The sequence below is a fragment of the Protobothrops mucrosquamatus genome, unplaced genomic scaffold (genome assembly GCF_001527695.2).
Source record: "Protobothrops mucrosquamatus isolate PMUCROS unplaced genomic scaffold, P.Mucros_1.0 scaffold95, whole genome shotgun sequence".
NCBI lineage: Eukaryota > Metazoa > Chordata > Lepidosauria > Squamata > Viperidae > Protobothrops > Protobothrops mucrosquamatus.
In genome coordinates this window covers 1,448,023-1,467,061 of record NW_015386470.1, presented here as the reverse complement: position 1 = coordinate 1,467,061, position 19,039 = coordinate 1,448,023, and the positions used below count along the sequence as shown (strand labels likewise).

The window sequence follows — 19,039 nt, the reverse complement described above, 5'->3', positions numbered from 1 at the left end:
TAGTACTCAAGGCATTTCTAAAAATAAGTCTACATTTCTGGTGGGAAATAGAGAGGTTTCCTCAACAGCTGTAGTGCCTTTAACCCAAGAAGAAAACATTTTTGTTGCTTTGTCACTGGTTTCGCCATTCCCGTGATGTCTCCTGAGAATGCAGATGTTTGGCAGTTCACATACTTTTGAGACTCAATTCACATTTACAAGCCTCTTGGGCTTCTAGATGTAATTCAACAATGTCCCTATGGAGAAGAACAGTATGTTTTTAACTATAAGTCTTGAGGCAGAAGTGCCAAGCACTGCTCTTTTCTAAATTCCATTTTTTTGAAGGAACAGGGACTTGAAAGAGGAAGATGTGATACATTTAGAACAGGAAAACTGCACCCAAATTGTGAGAGCACTGCATAATATCTTCACTTTTCAGCTTCAGTCTACAGAAGATGCCATCTCACTAGTACATTTATGCTTTTCCCCTTTACACATGAACCTTCTAGTCTCAGTTTCTATGCTGTACAATCTTGGCTAATCCAGAAAGCTAAGCAAGGTTGGCTCTGGTTAGTCCATGGATGGAGAATTGCATCTAGGAAGTCCAGGACTGTAGGCTAGTATGAGAAGAAGATAATGACCAACCACTTCCATGCTGGGTACCTCATCAGTGTCCACCAAATTGTTTCCTTCGTGATATAGAATAGAAGGGTCAGCTGGTCTCATGCTTTCCTTCTTTATTCTGCAGCTGTTATATACATAAAAGGTTAAAAACTAAATAACCAAAGTCTATTATCCATGCTAACTATCTATAATATTGTTTTCAGTTGCACTGGAAAATTATGGCCCTCTAGATATGTAGATATTGAGACTGTGGATTGTTGTTATTGAGTTCCCTGGTTTTTTACCTGTTGCCCTTTTATTCACCTCTCTCTCTCTCTCTCCATCAGTGTCTCTCTCTGATTTTGCCTGTCTTTTGTCCCATTAACTGTCTTTGATCTTTGCTGACTTTTGATAAATAAACATCAAGCTACATTTTTGATAGCTTTACTGAGAGGCGTGTGTGCTTGCTCTGAACTGGAAAGGATGCAGGAATTGTGGGGGGTTGTGGTGGGGCAAACCAAACTGGAAATTATCCATGGGTGTATCCATGAAAGTCACTAGGAGTCACATTCAACTTGAAAGAGACTTTCCTTTTTATAGATAAAACCAATTTGCCTCCCAGTTGTTAGTTATTGTTATGCCATTCTTCCTCCCAGGAAGCCTGGTAGCTGCAATGGGATTCTTTTCTCCTACATATATTTATTTGGGTTGAAGTCTTGAAAGTGTTATATCCTTTGAAATCACACTAGGAAAGATCTGACCCCAAGTGATTAGCAAGAACTGCTGCTAACACAAGTTGCTGAGACAAAGTGAAATAAATCACTAGCCCCACTGAAATAGAAAGCAGTCTTCTCTAACCCGGTCAAAGGGCAAATGATACTAGCATTAGCATTTGACAGAATTGAGAATTAAGGCTAAAACAATTGTACCATTTTATCATACTAAAATTTAAAAATTGTTATATAATAAATGTATAAAAATAATATATATATCCACCAAGTGGTTTTATTAATATTATTGTATTTTTTGTGATTGTTGTAAGTTGCCCAGAGTTATTGAGTGTCAGATGGCATACAACTTACAATCTTGACTTACGACCACAAGTGAGCCCCAAATTGATGTTGCTAAGCAAGATAGTTGGTGAGTTTTGCTCCATTTTATGACCTTTCTTGCCTCAGTTGTTAAGTGAATCACTGCAGTTGATAAGTTAGTAACCTAGGTGTTAAGTGAATCTGGCATCCCCATTGACTTTGCTTGTCAGAAAGTCACAAAAGGTGATCACATGATCCTGGGACCCTGCAACTGTCATAAATATGAGTTCAGTTGCCAGGAGTCTGAATTTTGATCACGTACTTTGGGGATACTGCAACAATCATAAGTGAAAAAGCTCATAAGTCCCTTTTTTTTCAGTGATGTTATAACTTTGAACGTCACTAAACAAATAGTCATAAATTGAGGACTATGTGTATAGCTTCAGGAGTTGGCAAATTAGACAGACAGACAGAGAAATTATCCAACTCCTGAATGTATATTGCAATTCAGTTTACCACATCATATAGCAATTATATTACATTGCTGCTTTTCACTAAATTTGGTTACCAACAAGAGAAAGCAATTGTGAGGAAGTGGTAGTTTTCAGACATTGCTGAATCTGACGTTTCTTCACGTTAGAGCAAAGTTTTATTATTTGGTTATTTCCTGTGTATTATTATGCTCTTTATTTAAATAATTTTCGGGGGTGATGGTATTTCTGAACATGTAGGCTACAAGCTGCGTATAAAGCTAGTAGGAAACACTTCCACTGTGGTTAGGATTATATCAAGCAGCTTATTTTTAGAACATCCCAACAATTAATCCCTGAAAGGATCTTCAACGCAGATGCAAATAATGGAAGTTTTATAAACAACCCAATAAATAAGCATTAAATGAAAACATTGTAATGAAGTAATTAAAATTAATCAGAGATAAAGAGGAAAACACCTACTGACAGAAATTATCAGAATGATATCAAAACCATGGGCACACTCCGTGGTGTCCATGGAAACATCACCATTGGCAATTATGCTGGTGACACGTTGCTTTATATGTGACTGCCACTCAGTGAACTCCATATGAGCAAACTCAAAACAATACACACACACATACCCATTGTGCAAGTAAGTACGGAAAGATAAAATTTCAACAACAGAACAGGGAGAGAGAGGGTAGGTGGCAAAGCCACAGTTCAAAGTGGGGTCTCCTCCACTTTCTCCAATGGTGTCAGCTGTTTATTTATTTTATAAATAACTATTCACAAGCAAGGAGCCCAACCAACATCACATTTACCATCCTAAATACATGCCAATTGCCAAGTGCCCAAATTCTGAGCATGTGGCTATGGGGATGCTATGACAAGTGTGAGGACTGGCCATAAGTCAGTCTTTCCAGTGCCATGGTAACTTTCAATGGTTGCTAAATGAAAGGTTGTAGGTCAAAGACCACCTGCACACATTTATATAATTCTGAAAACTCTAGAAGGGGGGAGGGGTTGTCAAATCATTACTCAAGATTCTTGTGGACTGAGACTGAGGTTCTTGGAAAAAATATATTTTTTTAAAAAATGGTTTTAATTGTGTCCTTTTTAAAAAAAACAAAACTCTGTAGCCCTCCAAAAGTTGCCACCCAATTGCATTTTGACGTGACTGAAGGTGACTGATCCATATTCACTGTTCTTTTCTTTCTGATTTTTGAGGAGCACAGAGCAGCTGCAAGTTACACACTTGAAGGAATGCAAAATTCCGCAGAGCTGTGAGAAGAATGAAGAAGGCTGTTCCTTCCCTGGAATGTGCAAATGTAAGTGGGATCAGCATGGATTTGCATTGCCCAGGCTTGTAGTGCAGCAGTGACCTAGAAGTTGCTTGCCCTCAATCTCCCTAGCTAAAAAGAGCCATCTCCCTGACTGCACAATAGATTGAGAACACAAAGGCTCTGATTCCTTTCCTTTCCATAGTATGTATCCCTATGGTAGTTTCTTGGTATGACAAATATCTGCTTCCTTGGCTGTGCTATTAATTCATATTTTCAATTGATTACATAAATTCAATTCCAGAATTTGTAAGAAGTAAAAAGTGTAGTGTTTAAATATTTTATTTCAGCTGCTGCAATCATCTGATTCTGGGTGACACAAAATTCCCCAAATTTGTAATTTGGGATTAAGCATAATCCTGTGAGTAATTACTGACAAATAATACTGATGATTTTCAAGATTACATTTATAAGTACAGTTACAACTATAGGGTCTTTCCTTGTTTGCACCTAACCATTGTGTAAACATGCTTTGGCAATATCTTTTTTTTCTTCCATGTTTCCATTGTGTTATCTTCAGCTAATAAGCATAAGCATGTTAGATCATTTTTTACCGTTGATTTATATGGTGTTCACAGCCCCACCAGCCATCACTGAAGTAATAGAAATCATCTCATCCATGTTATTTTGGCATTACAACATGTTTGGATGACTCTAGGCGATGCTGGATGTTGCCACTAAGGAAATTAGTAGTATTTTATTCTGTCCCTTTCCCTCTATAGCACGGGCATCAAACTCAATTGCATCTTGTGATGTATCGTGACATTTTTTGCTTTGCGTAGCCGGGGTGGGCATGGCCTGTGTGTGATGCATCCGGCGCGCGGGCCACCAGTTTGACACCCCTGCTCTATAGCTTCAAAATGTGTAAAATTTGTTAAGCTTTCTCATTTATTTCTTGGAAGGGAGTCAGGTGACCACAGTAACTTGAAAACAAACAAAAGAGCAGGCCTGGGATGGGTAATAAATGTCATGCCATTGTGCTGCTAATCTCAGTTCCAGATGGGTAAAAAACAGTTCAACTCAGAAATGGCAAATGTCCATCCTTACAATGGCAATTTCCCTCTTCTAACAGCCACCTTGTAAATAATTGTCTTCCTAAAATAAGATGGAAGAGATAGAGTCTCTGGAAACCACTTGCTTTCCTCCTTCCTCTGACTGGTTATATGAAGATATATATGAAGATATATACTTCATTTACAACAAATCTGGCATTACTCTAGATGCATATAAGGCAACTATCTAGGTCCACATTCAGAATGATTTCCTTGATTGTGTGGCCAACCACTGCCTGGATATTTGACAGCTTAGCTGCTTTTTGGCTGGAAATTTTTCCCTGCCTTCTAAAGGCCATAAGAAAGTCACTTTGGGGGATCTGCTGGGGAGAGAAAGCTTCTAGCATTACTAGTCAAAAACATTTTATAGCTGTTCTCTTTTTGTAGCAAAATTTTACAGCTGTATGTATAAGCATTAGGCATACATTGAAGACTTAGGAATAGACCTCGGTACTCTGTAGATTTTCCTCCTCAACTGAATTTTATAGTCAGGCACAAAATGTATCTTAAGCAAGCATTTGTATACTGTGGAATGGAATCTGTGAGGAAAATGAAAGCTGCCAGTTTCACAAAACTTCTCTTTGTTTTCACTCAGCATTTCTATACTCCAGACCATGATGGCCAACCTGACAACAGCCTAATGGCAATAGATGTAAGGCAGGAAGTAGCAGCTGGACTTTTGTCTAGCTTAATTGTGTTTTTTGCTGTGCAATATGAATGACCCTTCCTGTTGTGGTCCCGGTTTAGGTTATTGGTGGAGATACTAAAGCTATGCTGAAGCCTACATAGCCTTAGTTATAAACATTAAACAAATGCATCTCATCCACTCACCCCAAATCTCTCCCAGAAGCCAACGTCACACACCATTCACAATTTGCCATTGAAATGTAATTTGAATGTGGCAGATGTGAAGCTAATGTATTAATAGATATTTCATTTATTTAGGCTGTGGAATTGTTAGGTTGTTTCAGCCCCACCTGTGCTATTGTTCTGGACCTATCTAATTTCATAAATGCTCAAAAGCTATGGACATCCATGGACCAAGACAGGCTGTGCAGGATATAATTATACATCTCTATAAATTTATAGAATTTGCCAAAGCCCAAATTCTTTATAAATTAGAGTAGAGTGACCCACCCAGACAAACAGATTCAAACAAATGGGTGGGAGGAGTTTTGCTTATATTCACATCTTCCTTTTTAAAAGTTGGGGGGGGGGAAGTTCTGCAACTATATCTTCTACTTTATATATACCAAAGGATCAGAGCTCAGTTGCCACTAATAATCCCTCCTTATTGAATACAATGTTCATAGGTGACTCATATTTATGACAGTTGCAGTGCCCTGAAGTTATGTGATCATCTTTTGCAGCCTTCTGACCAACAAGGTCAACAGGGAAGCCAGATTCACTTAACTGTGTTACTAACTTAACAATTGTAATGATTCACTTAACAACTGTGGCAAGAAAGGTCATGAAAAGGGGCAAAACTCACTAAATTCTCACTCAGCAGCAAAAAATTTGGGCTCAACGTAGCCATATGTTGAGGACTACCAGTAAGGGCATATCAAATGTTAACTGTATCACTTGACTGCTTAATGCTTGAAGACCTCGTAAGATATGTTCCTGCTCTGAAACCAGTAAAGCAAGACTCTCATGGCAAGAGATATCGTATTATTACAGGTTGTCCTCATTTAATGACCAGCCACCTAACAACTGTTCAAAGTTACAACAGACTTCAAAAAAAGCTACTTATGACCCATCCTCATAGTTATGACTGCCACACCACATCCTCATGGTCACGTGATTGCATTTAAGGTGTTTGGCCACCAGCTTGTATTTATGACTGGTTGCAGCGTTCCATGTAAATGTGAAGTCCACGAGTCATAAAAGAGCCAAGGTTGCCTACCCCTGGTCTAGGCAGTCACTTGGAGTCAACACAGACTCAAAGGCTAAAAAAAAAAGCCTAGGTTTATTAGATATAGGCTACAAAAATCTTGCTAACCTTTAACTTTTTGCTGCCAACTGGTTGCAATCTGAAGTTTTGCAGCCCACACCTGGAAATTTGTCATAATGCTGAAACAAATCTTTTGTCTGTTGATTGTATCCATGTACAGATTTTTTTTTCTGAACGTGCTTGCTAAGCAGTTACCCTTTTGAACATGCTGCAGTTTGAATACAGAATTTGCTTTCATGCATTTGCTTTCCAGAGATCACTTATTCAGCTCTAAATACAGTGGAAAATTCCACAGCTTGTTCTAAGAAAATGGCTGCAGAGAAGAGGTCATTAGCTTCTCTGTGTATGAGGGAGAAGTAGAAAGGGAAAGAGAGAGAAAGAGAAAAAAGTTGGAGAAGAAAGAAAGCCAATGAAATTTGTCTGGCAGGAAATGAATTCTGATCAATATAAGCCAAAAGAGAATTAAACACTAAAGGCCAAAAAAAATCCAGTTGTTTTTGCTAGTACAAACTACTTTGAAAGCCTAGCCAATCAGGAACCTAAGGAGTCTTTCTGTATTGCACAAGCCAACACAAGCCTAAAGCAATAGTGAAATACAAGGTTAATTCTGTACTGTCTGACTCTCCAAACTTAGTCATACTTGGAGAAGAACTCGTGATTTCAATAGCTTAATTTTAAATACATTTGGCACCTAAATCTACATTTTTTGATGGTTTTTCTTAGCTCCTCTCATTGGAGCATTGCTGGAATAAGTGCATTGCCATTGATGGAATAGAATCTCTACCCTATTGATTCCATATGTGTGTGTGTATATATATATATAATATATATAATATTGTTTGTCTTTTGTTTTTGTTTTTCACAGAATAAGATTTATGGTAAAGACGTTTGACAGATATTTTAAACTGAGTTAAATATAGCTCTGTATGTTTTTTAAAATCTTACATTTGTAACTATTATCATTGTATTCTGTGCTTATTTATTGTTGAAATGCTTGGTACAGAAGATTGAGAGTACGTAATCTAATCATCTCGAAATGATTGGACTACAGCTTTCATTATTGGGTAGAGGACAAGTTATATAATCTAACAATACCAAAGCAATGATTAAAGTTGATGTGTAGTAATATCTCCCTGGATATCTCTGGTGGTAGAGACGATTCCGGATCTCCTTACCTTCCGTCACGCCCTCAAGACATGGCTTTTTCAGCAAGCGGACCTGGCCTAGGGAGGATTTTATACTGGGTTCATTTTAAGGAATTTGAAATAACACAACTTTAAAATTTGGTTTAATTCGGTTTTACAGGGGGGGATTGTATATATGCCTTTGTTTTAAATATGTTGTGCGCCGCCCTGAGTCCCGCCAGGAGAAGGGCGGCATATAAATTAAATTAAATAAAATAAAATAAATAAATAAATAAATTATTTGCAGTTATGTCAGCACACAGACAGTCTTGCTGCACAAATGATCAAGGAGGGCTTGCTCAGTTAGCCTATCAACATTGCACAATGAGACCAGCTGATAAGGCCCTACAACTTATATATTGGATGAATGTGTTCCACGTTACACCTACTTTGGTTCTGTAATGCCTGACCCAAGCATTTGTGACCATAGCAGACTGAACAGACTGCTTTTAAATGGGATAAAAGACAATGTGGGTCTGTTATGCTTTTTGAAAGTGAAAAAGATAGGAGGGTTGTGGCATTAACTCACTGTCCCTCAAGATCCTCACACTCAGCATGAATATAACTATTTAGAAGTCTCTGATCATTCAATTGAGTCTGGAATCTTGCATACTTAAAAAAGCATAGCCCTAGTGCTTCTACCCAGGAGATTTTTTTTATGTGGAAAATGTATGAAGGTGCTATCGTAAATTTGAACTGATCATTCTCTGGAACAGATATCATCCAGATGTACCTGGAGTTGAATGTTTCAGATCAAATTCTTATTAGGAGTAAAAATGACATAATTTAATTAGTTTAATTTTTTATTAAATGTATAAAAGGCATGAAGAAGATTGTGCTACATATTTCATAACAATGTGTAACAAGTTTGTGGACGCCTATAATAGATAATAAAAAATGTACAGTCTGACATGCTGTACCCCATTAGGATGATTGCAGAGAAGAAGGAATCAAGTAGTAACAAACTTTCTATGCTGAACAAGCACTGTGGAAATGACTAACAATGTCTAATATGTTCATCATAGATGTTCCCATATGATGTGAAATGACCCTGAAGGAGTAGTTCTTTAGAAATACTGCTCCTTCCCATAGTTATGATCCCATGATTCAGAAGTATACATTTCTTGGTCCAAAGCTGGTGTTGAATAAATGCATATTCATTTTAAAGGGCTTTGGGTAGGACTTAATTTTAAACAAGGTAGCACAAAAGCAGACATAGAGGGAAAAAAATTGATCCCTAGGTCTAGGAGAAAAAGAGCCATATTTGTGTCCAATGTCTATTATGTGATATAACTCTAAAGCAAGTTGTTTCAGGAAGTCAGACTATGCAGTCTGTTTTAGATGAACAGGTAGATTAAACATAATCAAGTGTACACTGATTTTGAAGTCAGTTGAACTTTAAGCACCTATAACTTTGTAGCTCTCATAATTTTCTCAATCACCCTCCTTCAGCTAAGAGTCTGCCCTCTAGAAAATTATGACATGAATTCACTGTCAGCTTAAATATACTCAAGCTTAATTCTAATAGCCTTCTGAATGGAGGAACTGTTATTCAGTAACCCTATTACCCCAAATCAAATTTCCCTTCAAAGTCCTCTGCCGAAGTTTACACTTATCTTGTATTGTTATTAGCAATAACAATAGCACTTAGACATATATCGCTTCATAGTGTTTTACAGCACTCTCTAAGCAGTTTACAGAGTTAGCATATTGCCCCCAACAATGTCAGAACTCGGAAGGATAGAAGGCTGAGTCAACCTTGAGCCACTCAGAATTGAACTTCTGGAGTGAGCAGTGGATTAGCCTGCAGTACTAACCACTGTGCACCACAACTCTTGTGCAGATGACTGCACTTCTTCCAGTCCAAGTACAAACTGAGCATCTGCCAGAACATCTGCCCTGGGAAGCCCTGTAAGCTGTTGCGGCTGCAGGCAAGCAGACAGTGGGAAGGCTGGCAGCCGCAAAGTCAGACATCCCCCCCAAAATAAGCCCTAATGGGTTTTTTGGTCCAAAAATATATAAGACCCGGTCTTATTTTGGGGAAAACATGATATGTATGTGTGTATGTATGTATGTACACATGTATGTAATTGTGGTTGAGCTACCATGAACATCTCACTCTGCCAGTGATGACTGGCATATTTGTGGATTATATTCTATGTTGAATGTCTTTGGGTGAGCTTTGGAGGGGGAGGGATGATGAAGCATCCAAATGACAACTAATGGTATCCATAGACACATTTCTCTTAGTTGGACTGATTTTTGCCAGCTGCAATGATTATCCAGTTATGGTGGAAAATGTGGGGGGAGCAGAGGCATAGAATGCCCTCCCCTCTGTAGAGAATACAAATTCTTTTGCAATGTAGTCTCTGCATACATGTTCAGAAGAAAATCCCCTTATAGCAGTAGAGTTTATTTCCAAATAAGCAGAGTTTCCAATGTGGTACTAAAAACTGGTAGCAGTCAAGAGATTCTACTTCTATTCCAACTTTTCTTCCTTAACGGATTTTCTCCAGAAAGGGAAATATTGAAAGAAGGGGAGGAGAAAGATGAGATGATCAAAACGAAAGAATGCACTGACTGCCTTGGACCACTGTTAAGGATAATTGCACATTGGAAATACTCTAAAGCTTTAGCTGGCAGGTTCTATAACAATGTCAGCAAATTGAAAGGTTTCCCCAGATGCTTTCCCAGGGAACTGTAAATGGCATGCTCCCTTTACACACCCAGAAACACACATGGCATTATTCTAATTAAGATATTCTCTGTATCAAGCGCACAGATGCTCATTTTCAGTTTGCTCAGTTCTATAACGATTCGGTCTGTTTGGAAAGTTTATTAGATACAGTGCTTGTAGCTCTTTTGCCTTTTGTCAAGTAGAAACCAAGAAGCACCTAACTGATCTGAAAAACAGCCCATATTTTGTGCTCTACTCAAAATTGCTAATCTGACCATAGGAGACTATTAGAACTTGGGCACCCCAAAGATCTGGAAAGATTTTAGTACCATCTAGTCACTTCTCTAGAGTTTTCTTCTACCCCAAGGTAGAACTTATCCAGATCCAGAGCAGTTAGCTTATACAGTACTAACAGTGGAAAAGTTCAGAAGTTTAGCCTGGTGTATAAACTGCAAATGTGCCACAGCTATGCTGTAAATAACATCAATTGAAGAGAAAGATCCACATTAGGAGTTAATTTGTCCTCCTTTGATAAAAGTTCTTAGTAAAACCAACTCTTTACAGAAAACACTTACCCAAAACTCCACAGATGATCCAAAGATAATGTCCTCCTTCTGTATGTTATGCCAGAAATGTCCAAAAGAAATTCCTGAAATTCTTTAAAACTACTGATGTGTTCAGAGCTCGGACATTTAGTATTTTCATTTACAAACTCCTTACTGAGCTTTTCATTAAATACACTCTGCTTTCTTTTTTTGGCCTCCCCCTAGGTGATGTCATATCCTGATTGTGTCTAGAGGGCTACAGCTGTCCTTGCTGCAACACATCAGTTCTTTCACCCTCCCCCAGCTACGCCTCTTACACTCTTGTGCAGAACCCCCAGCACTTGGAAAGATCCCTGGGAAGTGCTTTCTCCGTCTCCCTCTCTCTGCCTTACACACACACACAAACCCAACATTCACAACACCCAGTCTCAGCTTTTGTTTCATTTTGTTTTTCTTGGCTCCAGATTAAAAGGAAGTTTAAGGCCACATTATTGTGAAGATCAGCAAGGAAACTGAAATTCTACTGCACCACATCACTTCCCACTCTTCGTAACTCACAGATAAAGAGATAGTTTTTCAGTGGAGAAGTGCCAGGAGGAGGTTTTTTCTACTAAACACACAAAACCAGATAAGAAAGCTCATTTTTTTCCCCTCCTTTTTTTCTGCAATGTTGGGAAAGAAGAAGTTTGGCTAAAGAGCACAAGAACAGGTAGGAAATGAATGTAGGAGAATAGGAGAAAACTACAATAAGTGACCAATCATTGCCAAGTCTTTATTTTGCAGGCTAAAGATCTTTGTGCACTCCTTGCTCAATTGGCTGATTTCAAACACACAAACTACGTACACATGGGCAGGATGGGGCAGGGCAGATCAGCTGATAAAAGACACTAGTGCAGTGGTTCTCAACCTTTTTAATGCCGCGACCCCAACCGGTCGTAAGTCGAGGACTAAACCGGTCGTAAGTCGAGGACTAAACCAGTCATAAGTCGAGGACTAAACCGGTCGTAAGTCGAGGACTAAACCGGTCGTAAGTCGAGGACTACCCAACCGGTCGTAAGTCGAGGACTTTCCCTGCCCGGGAGCGCCGTGCATGCGTGGTTCCGCTCCCTGCGCCGGCCGAGGCGTAGCTGGCAAGCAGCAGAGATGGAGCAGGCCGACCACCAGCTGGCCCAGCCCAAGGGAGGTAAGGCACCCGCCGGAAAAGGGGAAAAAATGGCGGACAAAAAAAATGGCAGACAAAAAAATGGCAGACAGCCTTGCTTGGCGACCCCCGTGAAATAGTCGATCGACCCCAAATGGGTACCGACCCACAGGTTGAGAACCACTGCACTAGTGGATCATGGTTGTTAAATAGCAGGTTCCCCTATGCTGGAATAATGGCTTGGGAAAGTATCCACTGATGCTAGCTTTGACACCTTTCCTGAGTTCTTTTAAAAATGGAAGATTCTGAGTAATCTAAGCTATTTTAATTCACACTGTGGTCGTAGACCTATCTTCTCAAAAATAAGCATCAATGAATTTAATATGGATTCTATGGAAATTGCTGCTAGGTCTGCCTCCTAAAATTATATAGGTATTTTTTTTCTGGTTCTACATACATGCCTATGTTACTAAGAAATGCCAGAAATTCTCCCAAAGAGAAGTCAGATTTGGGGCATGTGTCAGTATTGTGTACATCAGAGTTCCCCAACCTAGTCCTTATCAGATAAATTGGGCAATTCCTCTCATCTCTAAGTAGCAGGCCATGCTGCCTCTGGATGATGTAAGTTGTCTACTAAATCTGAAGGATACCAGGATGGGTCTACTCTAGAGTCTGAATAATTTAGTAGCCATTTATCCAGATCCTAAGTTAAAATACTGACAAGGAGATCATATATATTGAACGTTCATGTAAAACCTGTTCTGTCACTAAGTTGCAGCCTTCCCACTGTGGGAAACAAAAAAATATTACTCTAAAAAACATATCCTGGCTAAAAAAGGTTCAATGTGTGATTACTACAACATTGTACAGTATAAAGATTTGCATCTGTGAAGGAAGATGGAATTGGCCCTTGTGTGACATACTTTGTATCTTCTTAATATATGTTACATGATGTGATGTGGACATGCAGTGACTATTTCATTCTTCACTCAGCAAAATGCTGAAGGGGAACACCAATGGAGACCTGTATAGAGTAAATAGCATTTAACATTTTGTTCTAAAATATAAAAAAGATGGGTTTTTTTTTAAAAAAAGCTAATATTTTCCTTAGGGCCATATTGCTTTTACTTCCTCTCCTTTCATGTCCCTGCCAGGAGCTAAAGCAAAGGTAGGCAACCTTGGCTCTTTTATGACTCGTGGACTTCAACTCCCAGAATTCCTGAGCCAGGTTGGCTCAGGAATTCTGGGAGTTGAAGTCCACGAGTCATAAAAGAGCCAAGGTTGCCTACCCCTGAGTTAGAGCAAAGGACGGGAGCTCCACCCGTCCCCATGGCTATGCTCAGAACTTGAATGCAGGCTTGTTAACATCCTACCAGCATCCTAACCACGAGAGCCACCATGCTCCTACCTGTTACATCACATTAAACAAGAGTTCTCAAACTATGGGTTAAGACCATCAATAGAGTCAGTTTTTTTGGAGGGGAAGCTTGATCAGCCTTGCACAGGGAGAACGAGAACACTGTCAACCATTGTTCTGGAACTGCTCCTCACTTCTCCTGTTGCAAGGCCCAATAGAAAGTTGCAGTTCTATAAGGTTTGATAACTCTGTAACACAGAGCTTAAACTTTAACTATCAAAAGGAAATGGTGTATTTATTTCTTGCCCATCGATAGCCCCAATAACATAGACTTTGTTCCAGGTGTAATCAGACAAAATATTTATTATTTAGGGATGTTGAATATTGCGATGTTTGAGAACTTCTGCCTGGCATTCTAATACATTTTGGGAGGGCAGTGGGGGAGAGGAGAGAGAGAGAGAGAGAAAACAGGTTAAATGTTTTTTTCCCATGCTAACATTACTTTCCCGAGTTCTAAAGCTGAAGGAAGTAAGGGCGTAGTCTCCCATTATAAAAACAGTTTCTTCAGTGCTTTGTAGCACTGGTTTCCTCTGCTTCAAATAAATTTCAAGGGAAAGCAGATCAGGAAGGAGGATGACATGAGTGATGAAGAAAAACTTAATACAGAGAAGAACAGCATTTGGAATTTCACAATGGCAAAAAACAACAACCCCAACCCAACAGCAGCCTTTGCCAGCAAACTAACCGAACCCACAGAAATGTGAAAGCACCCCGAGGATGAAGCTACTGGCTTTTCTGCAAGAAAATAAACATTTCAGCAACTGGAAAGAAGAATTTGCTTCATTGTTATTCATAAAAGCACTTGTTGATTTTGGCCAAGGGATCGTGGAGGCAACCTAAAAGAGAAGATGTGATCCTTTTTCTCTCCCTGTGATTGACTTCCCTGGAGTGGAACAAGCTCCCCTTCTTCTCATCTCAAAGATGCTTTTTCATGAGGCAACTGGGTTTTCTTGTTTTTCTTTGAAGACATTTCGCTTCTCATCCGAGAAGCTTTTTCAGTGCTGACTGGATGAATGGGGAATGGAAGGATTTATATTCCTTCCAGACAGCTGGTCATTTGCATTCTTTTAGAGAGTCGATGATGCCACCTGGAGGTTTATCTGTGTTGTCAGGGTCACCTGAGTAGTAGTGCAATGGATGTGGAGCCTTCTTGGAACTGTTGAAAGGAATGTGTTGTAGACTGAAGATAGATGATGTCGTATCCCTTCCCCTGTGTTGAGAGAGGGCTTTTCAATTTTGACATAGATGGCCTCTTTGACCCCTCTTTCAAACCAGTGGTCCTCTCTGTCCAAAATGTGGATTTGCCGTTTTCGAAAGAGTGGCCTTTGTCTTTTAAATGCAGATGGACTGCTGAATGTTGTCCTGATGGGTTTGTTCTCCTATGTTGTGTCATGTGTTTATGAAGTGATTGTTTTGTTTCCTCAATGTACAGATCTGCACATGGCTCCCTGCATTGTACTACATATACCATGTTGCTCAGTTTGTGTCTGGGTGTTTTATCCTTGGGGTGGACAAGCTTCTGCTTTAATGTATTCTTGGATTTGAAGTGTGCATGTGTGTTGTGTTGGCTGAAGATCCTCCTGAGCTTTTCTGATATTCCTGCAATGTATGGAATGACAACGTTGCTTTGTTTATTGTTTCTTCTTTGTCTGTTATGAAGGAGCTTCTGCTGGGTCTTTTGGGGGGATTGGCCCACTTGTAATAGCCACAAGTTCTGAGGGCTTCCTTGATGTGTTTTAGTTCTTTTTCTTTCCCATCTTTGCTGTTAGGCAGGCCTTCAGCTCGGTGGTGGTCCCCTTCCTCTTTTTCAAAAAGAAGGCAATTCACCAACTGCAAATTTCTCTTATCTACACCAGGCAAAACGAGATAGAACAAAAACAAGCACACCATTAAAAACAAAACAACCAAAACAGAAGAGACTGTTTCCACAGGACTTTTGAGATAAAATTCCCCTTGTGTTGCAAAAGGCAAAGGCTGATGGCCTCCAACTGCTGATTAGCAGTCCAAGCAATTTAGGAGAAAGAGGAATTAACATCTCATTTTAGGGTCTTTAGGAAATGATTGGCTTCTTGCTTTTGCTAATTTATTGTTTCTCCGTTGACTTGTTCCTTCAATCAAAAAGGTCTCTTTTTGAGTAAGACTTCCTTAATTGATATAAGTTACTGCAGTTCACAAAGAGTACTTACACTACCAAGCATTAATTCTGAATCCCATTCGAATTCGCCAATTAATATTCTCCAGCAGCTTTCCAAAACTTGATTTCTGCCCCACTTAAGCTATCATGAGTTATCATCCAGCAATCGCATATTTCCCGCAGCGTAGGAACTTGGAATGCTAGTGGTGAGGCATATTTGTCAAAGGCAGAACTGATACATAGATTTCTGTTTCTTGGGACTGAGCTGCTTCTTCTCTGAAATCAAAAAAGTCTGCTTCTATCAGATGCTTGGACATGTCCACTGAAAACCTCAACAGTAACACTTCAGTCACTCAATCCTCAATATAGTTGTTGGATTAGCAACAACCTGCATCGAAAGTGTCTTGAGACCTTTTATGCTTGTGTTGAGAATCAACCATATGGTATTTTTAGCCATATGATTTATTCTAATTCCTGTAAATGCAGATGTGCACAGCTTCTTACTAACATAACTTCTACATTACTAAATTATACAGTACATCGTTTCTAGAACAACTTCAGTGCAATGAATACATTTTATAGTATGAATGGAAAATGTGTGGGAATCAGCAAAAGTTGTTATAAAGTTGTAAAGGGAGGCACTAAGGAGGTCAGCTGGAAATTGTTAGGACAGTGATAAGGAGAACACAGTGACTTCTGGAAGAATGGCTGGTTGTTTATAAGCAAAAGACTTTGATATAAGCACCAGTGGAACAAATTCAAGAGAGTCTGTTGGCCAATATCAGAAAGACTTTAGAGCAGGGCTTTTCAACCCGTGGTACGCGTACCACTGGTGGTACTTCGGCATCTGGCAGGTGGTATGCATACGACGGGTTAAAAAGCACTGTAAAAAAAGTGTAAAAAGAAGTGTAAAAGTGTAGTGGGGGGATGAGCTCAAGCAGCAGCAGCACTGCACAGGCTGGAGGAGAGTCAGTTGGAGCTGTGGTGTTGCCAGGGCTCTGCTGAGTGCCCAGGATCGGCGCAGGGCTCCAGCTGATTGGCGTGCAGCACCAGCTGATTGGTGCTTCTGAGACCAGTGTGCAACCTGGGGGAGAGGAGTCAGCTGGCATTGCACTGAAGAGAAAAGGAGGAGGGGGGAGAGAAGAGACGATATAAAAGGAGGAGGTTTTGGCGGGAAAAGGAGAGAAAAAAAACTCGATGGGGAAAGAGAAGTGGATGGAGAAAGAGAGACAGAGGAGAGGAGAGGCTTTCTTGAGACAAGCAGAGGGAGAGAAGGGGATAGAACGGTGCAAAGTTTAATGTCAGAGAAACAGGCACAAGTTTCCCATTAAAAGTGTGGTAAGTGGGTGTACAGATAGTCATCAACCTACAACTACAGCTGAGCCCAAAATTTATGTTGCTAAGTGAGAAATTTGTCAAATGAGTTTTGTCCCATTTTACAACTTTTCTTGCCACATTTGTTAAGTGAATCACTGCAGTTGTTCAATTAGTAACATGGTTGTTAAGTGAATCTGGTTTCCCCATTGACTTTGCTTGTCAGAAGGTTGCAAAAGGGGATCACGTGACCCTGAAACCCTGCGACCATCATAAATATGAGTCAGTTGCCAAGCAGTTGTCTGAATTTTGATGACGTGATCCTGGGGATGCTGCAACAGTCATAAGTGTGAAAAATGGTCGTAAGTCCCTTTTTTCAGTGCCGTTGTAACAGTCACTAAGCGAACTGTTGTAAGTTGAGGACTACCTGTACTTTATCACTTTTTTCCCTTTTTTTTTGGTTATCAAGTTTTTGACACCTTGCTAGGCGACTGGTGGCACTCAAATATTGTTGTTGTTGTTGTTAATTGCAAAGTCGTGTCCGACCCATCGCGACCCCATGGACAATGTTCCTCCAGGTCTTCCTGTCCTCTACCATCTTCTGGAGTCCATTTAAGTTCACACCTACTGCTTCAGTGACTCCATCCAGCCACCTCATTCTCTGTCATCCCATTCTTCTATTGCCCTCAATCTTTCCCAGCATTAGGCTCTTCTCCAGTGAGTCCTTCCTTCTCATTAGGTGGCCAAAGTCCTTGAGTTTCAACTTCAGGATCTGGCCTTCTAAAGAGCAGTCGGGGTTGATCTCTTCTAGGACTGACCGGTTTGAACGCCTTGCAGTCCAAGGGACTCGCAGGAGTCTTCTCCAGCACCATAGTTCAAAGGCCTCAACTCAAATATTGCTGTCTCCTAAAAGTGATACAATCTGTGAAAAGGTTGAAAAGCCCTGCGTTAGAGGTTATATGTGTCATCAAAGATCTGAAGAAGTCCACCCAACTTCCTCTGTCACTATGAGCGATCGTCTGTAATTATCAGCAGAGAGCATTACTGAACACTTTAATGAAACTGAATTGTATCCAGCTTCAGTGTAGGACTCATGCACTGATTGTTCAATATTTCTTTCTCTCCCCCTCCCCACATACACACACTAATAATCCTGCACTACAAGACTCATAACTTTAGCTTGGACCGAGGTGGAAGGTCAGTGAAACAGAACTGTGTCTTAACTTTATCCATAAGATTTCTGTACACAGCATTTACTATGCCAGTTTCAAGGACCAAGATTAGGAAGTCGCTGAAACTAGTTACTTATGTTAACCTCATATTTAACAAGGATAAAGCACTTCGGCTAACAAGATAGCATTTGTAAACACATAGCACAAGGGGAATTGATAAAATGCAAATAAGAACTGACAGCAAAGTCCAGAAATATTTACCTAGATTTAATACTAAACTCTAAAGCAGCACTAGTTGAGCAGTTTCCATTCTTTAGGGCTCCCGGACATAAAATTACAAAATTATGGATCCCATAATTGAAAAGAAACTATGCAATCCATAAAATGCATTACACAGATCCTTTTCAATTATGGAATCCATAGCTTTGTAAATTATTATGATTATTATGATGTATTTTGGGAAGGGCTGCTCTTGTAAGTGAATTTAGAAAGTACAAGCTAATGAAGAATGCTACTGTTTTTCTACAGCTTGCAAGAAGCGATGGGTGTGTTCAGTTAGTTCTGAGGCAGCTAGAATTCAATTTACAAAACCTCAAAGCCAAAATCCTCCTTTGTTTGTCTGAGAAGCCTTTCGTTTGGAAGGCTCTTCCTTTTGGAAGCAGGAACATAAAAAGTAAGAGGCAGAAGTAACTGTTTAATGCAGGCTGGTAGGGAAAAAAACACATCCTTCTTAATCCCTTCAGTCAGAACTGAATAAGTTTCCTGGATGAGAAGCGAAACGTCTTCAAGGAAAAACAAAGAAAGTCTAGTTGCCTTTTGAAAATGCACCTTTGGGAAAATCTCTCTTAATGGACTCAATTATTCAGTGTTACAATGCTCCAATTGAGCTATAGGTAATGTTACAGCAGCTGTTTCCCTGCCTCGTGTTCATTATATATTAGGCTTCCAAGCTTCTAAAGGAGTCCTTTAAAATAATTCTTGTACAGCCATCTCTATAGCTCTAAAGCAGACATGTCAAACACA

At 39.7% G+C, this 19,039-nt stretch overlaps 1 protein-coding gene across 1 annotated transcript in view; it reads right to left on the bottom strand.

Annotated features, from left to right (window-relative positions):
• The window catches only part of MOB3C (MOB kinase activator 3C), a 31,039-nt gene extending 19,993 nt beyond the window's left edge, over positions 1-11,046 (bottom strand). The window contains exon 1 of the mRNA XM_015812563.1: positions 10,869-11,046. The gene's annotated coding sequence lies outside the window, so the exon portion shown is untranslated. The remainder of the gene's footprint in view (positions 1-10,868) is intronic.
• Positions 11,047-19,039: the final 7,993 nt, after the last annotated feature.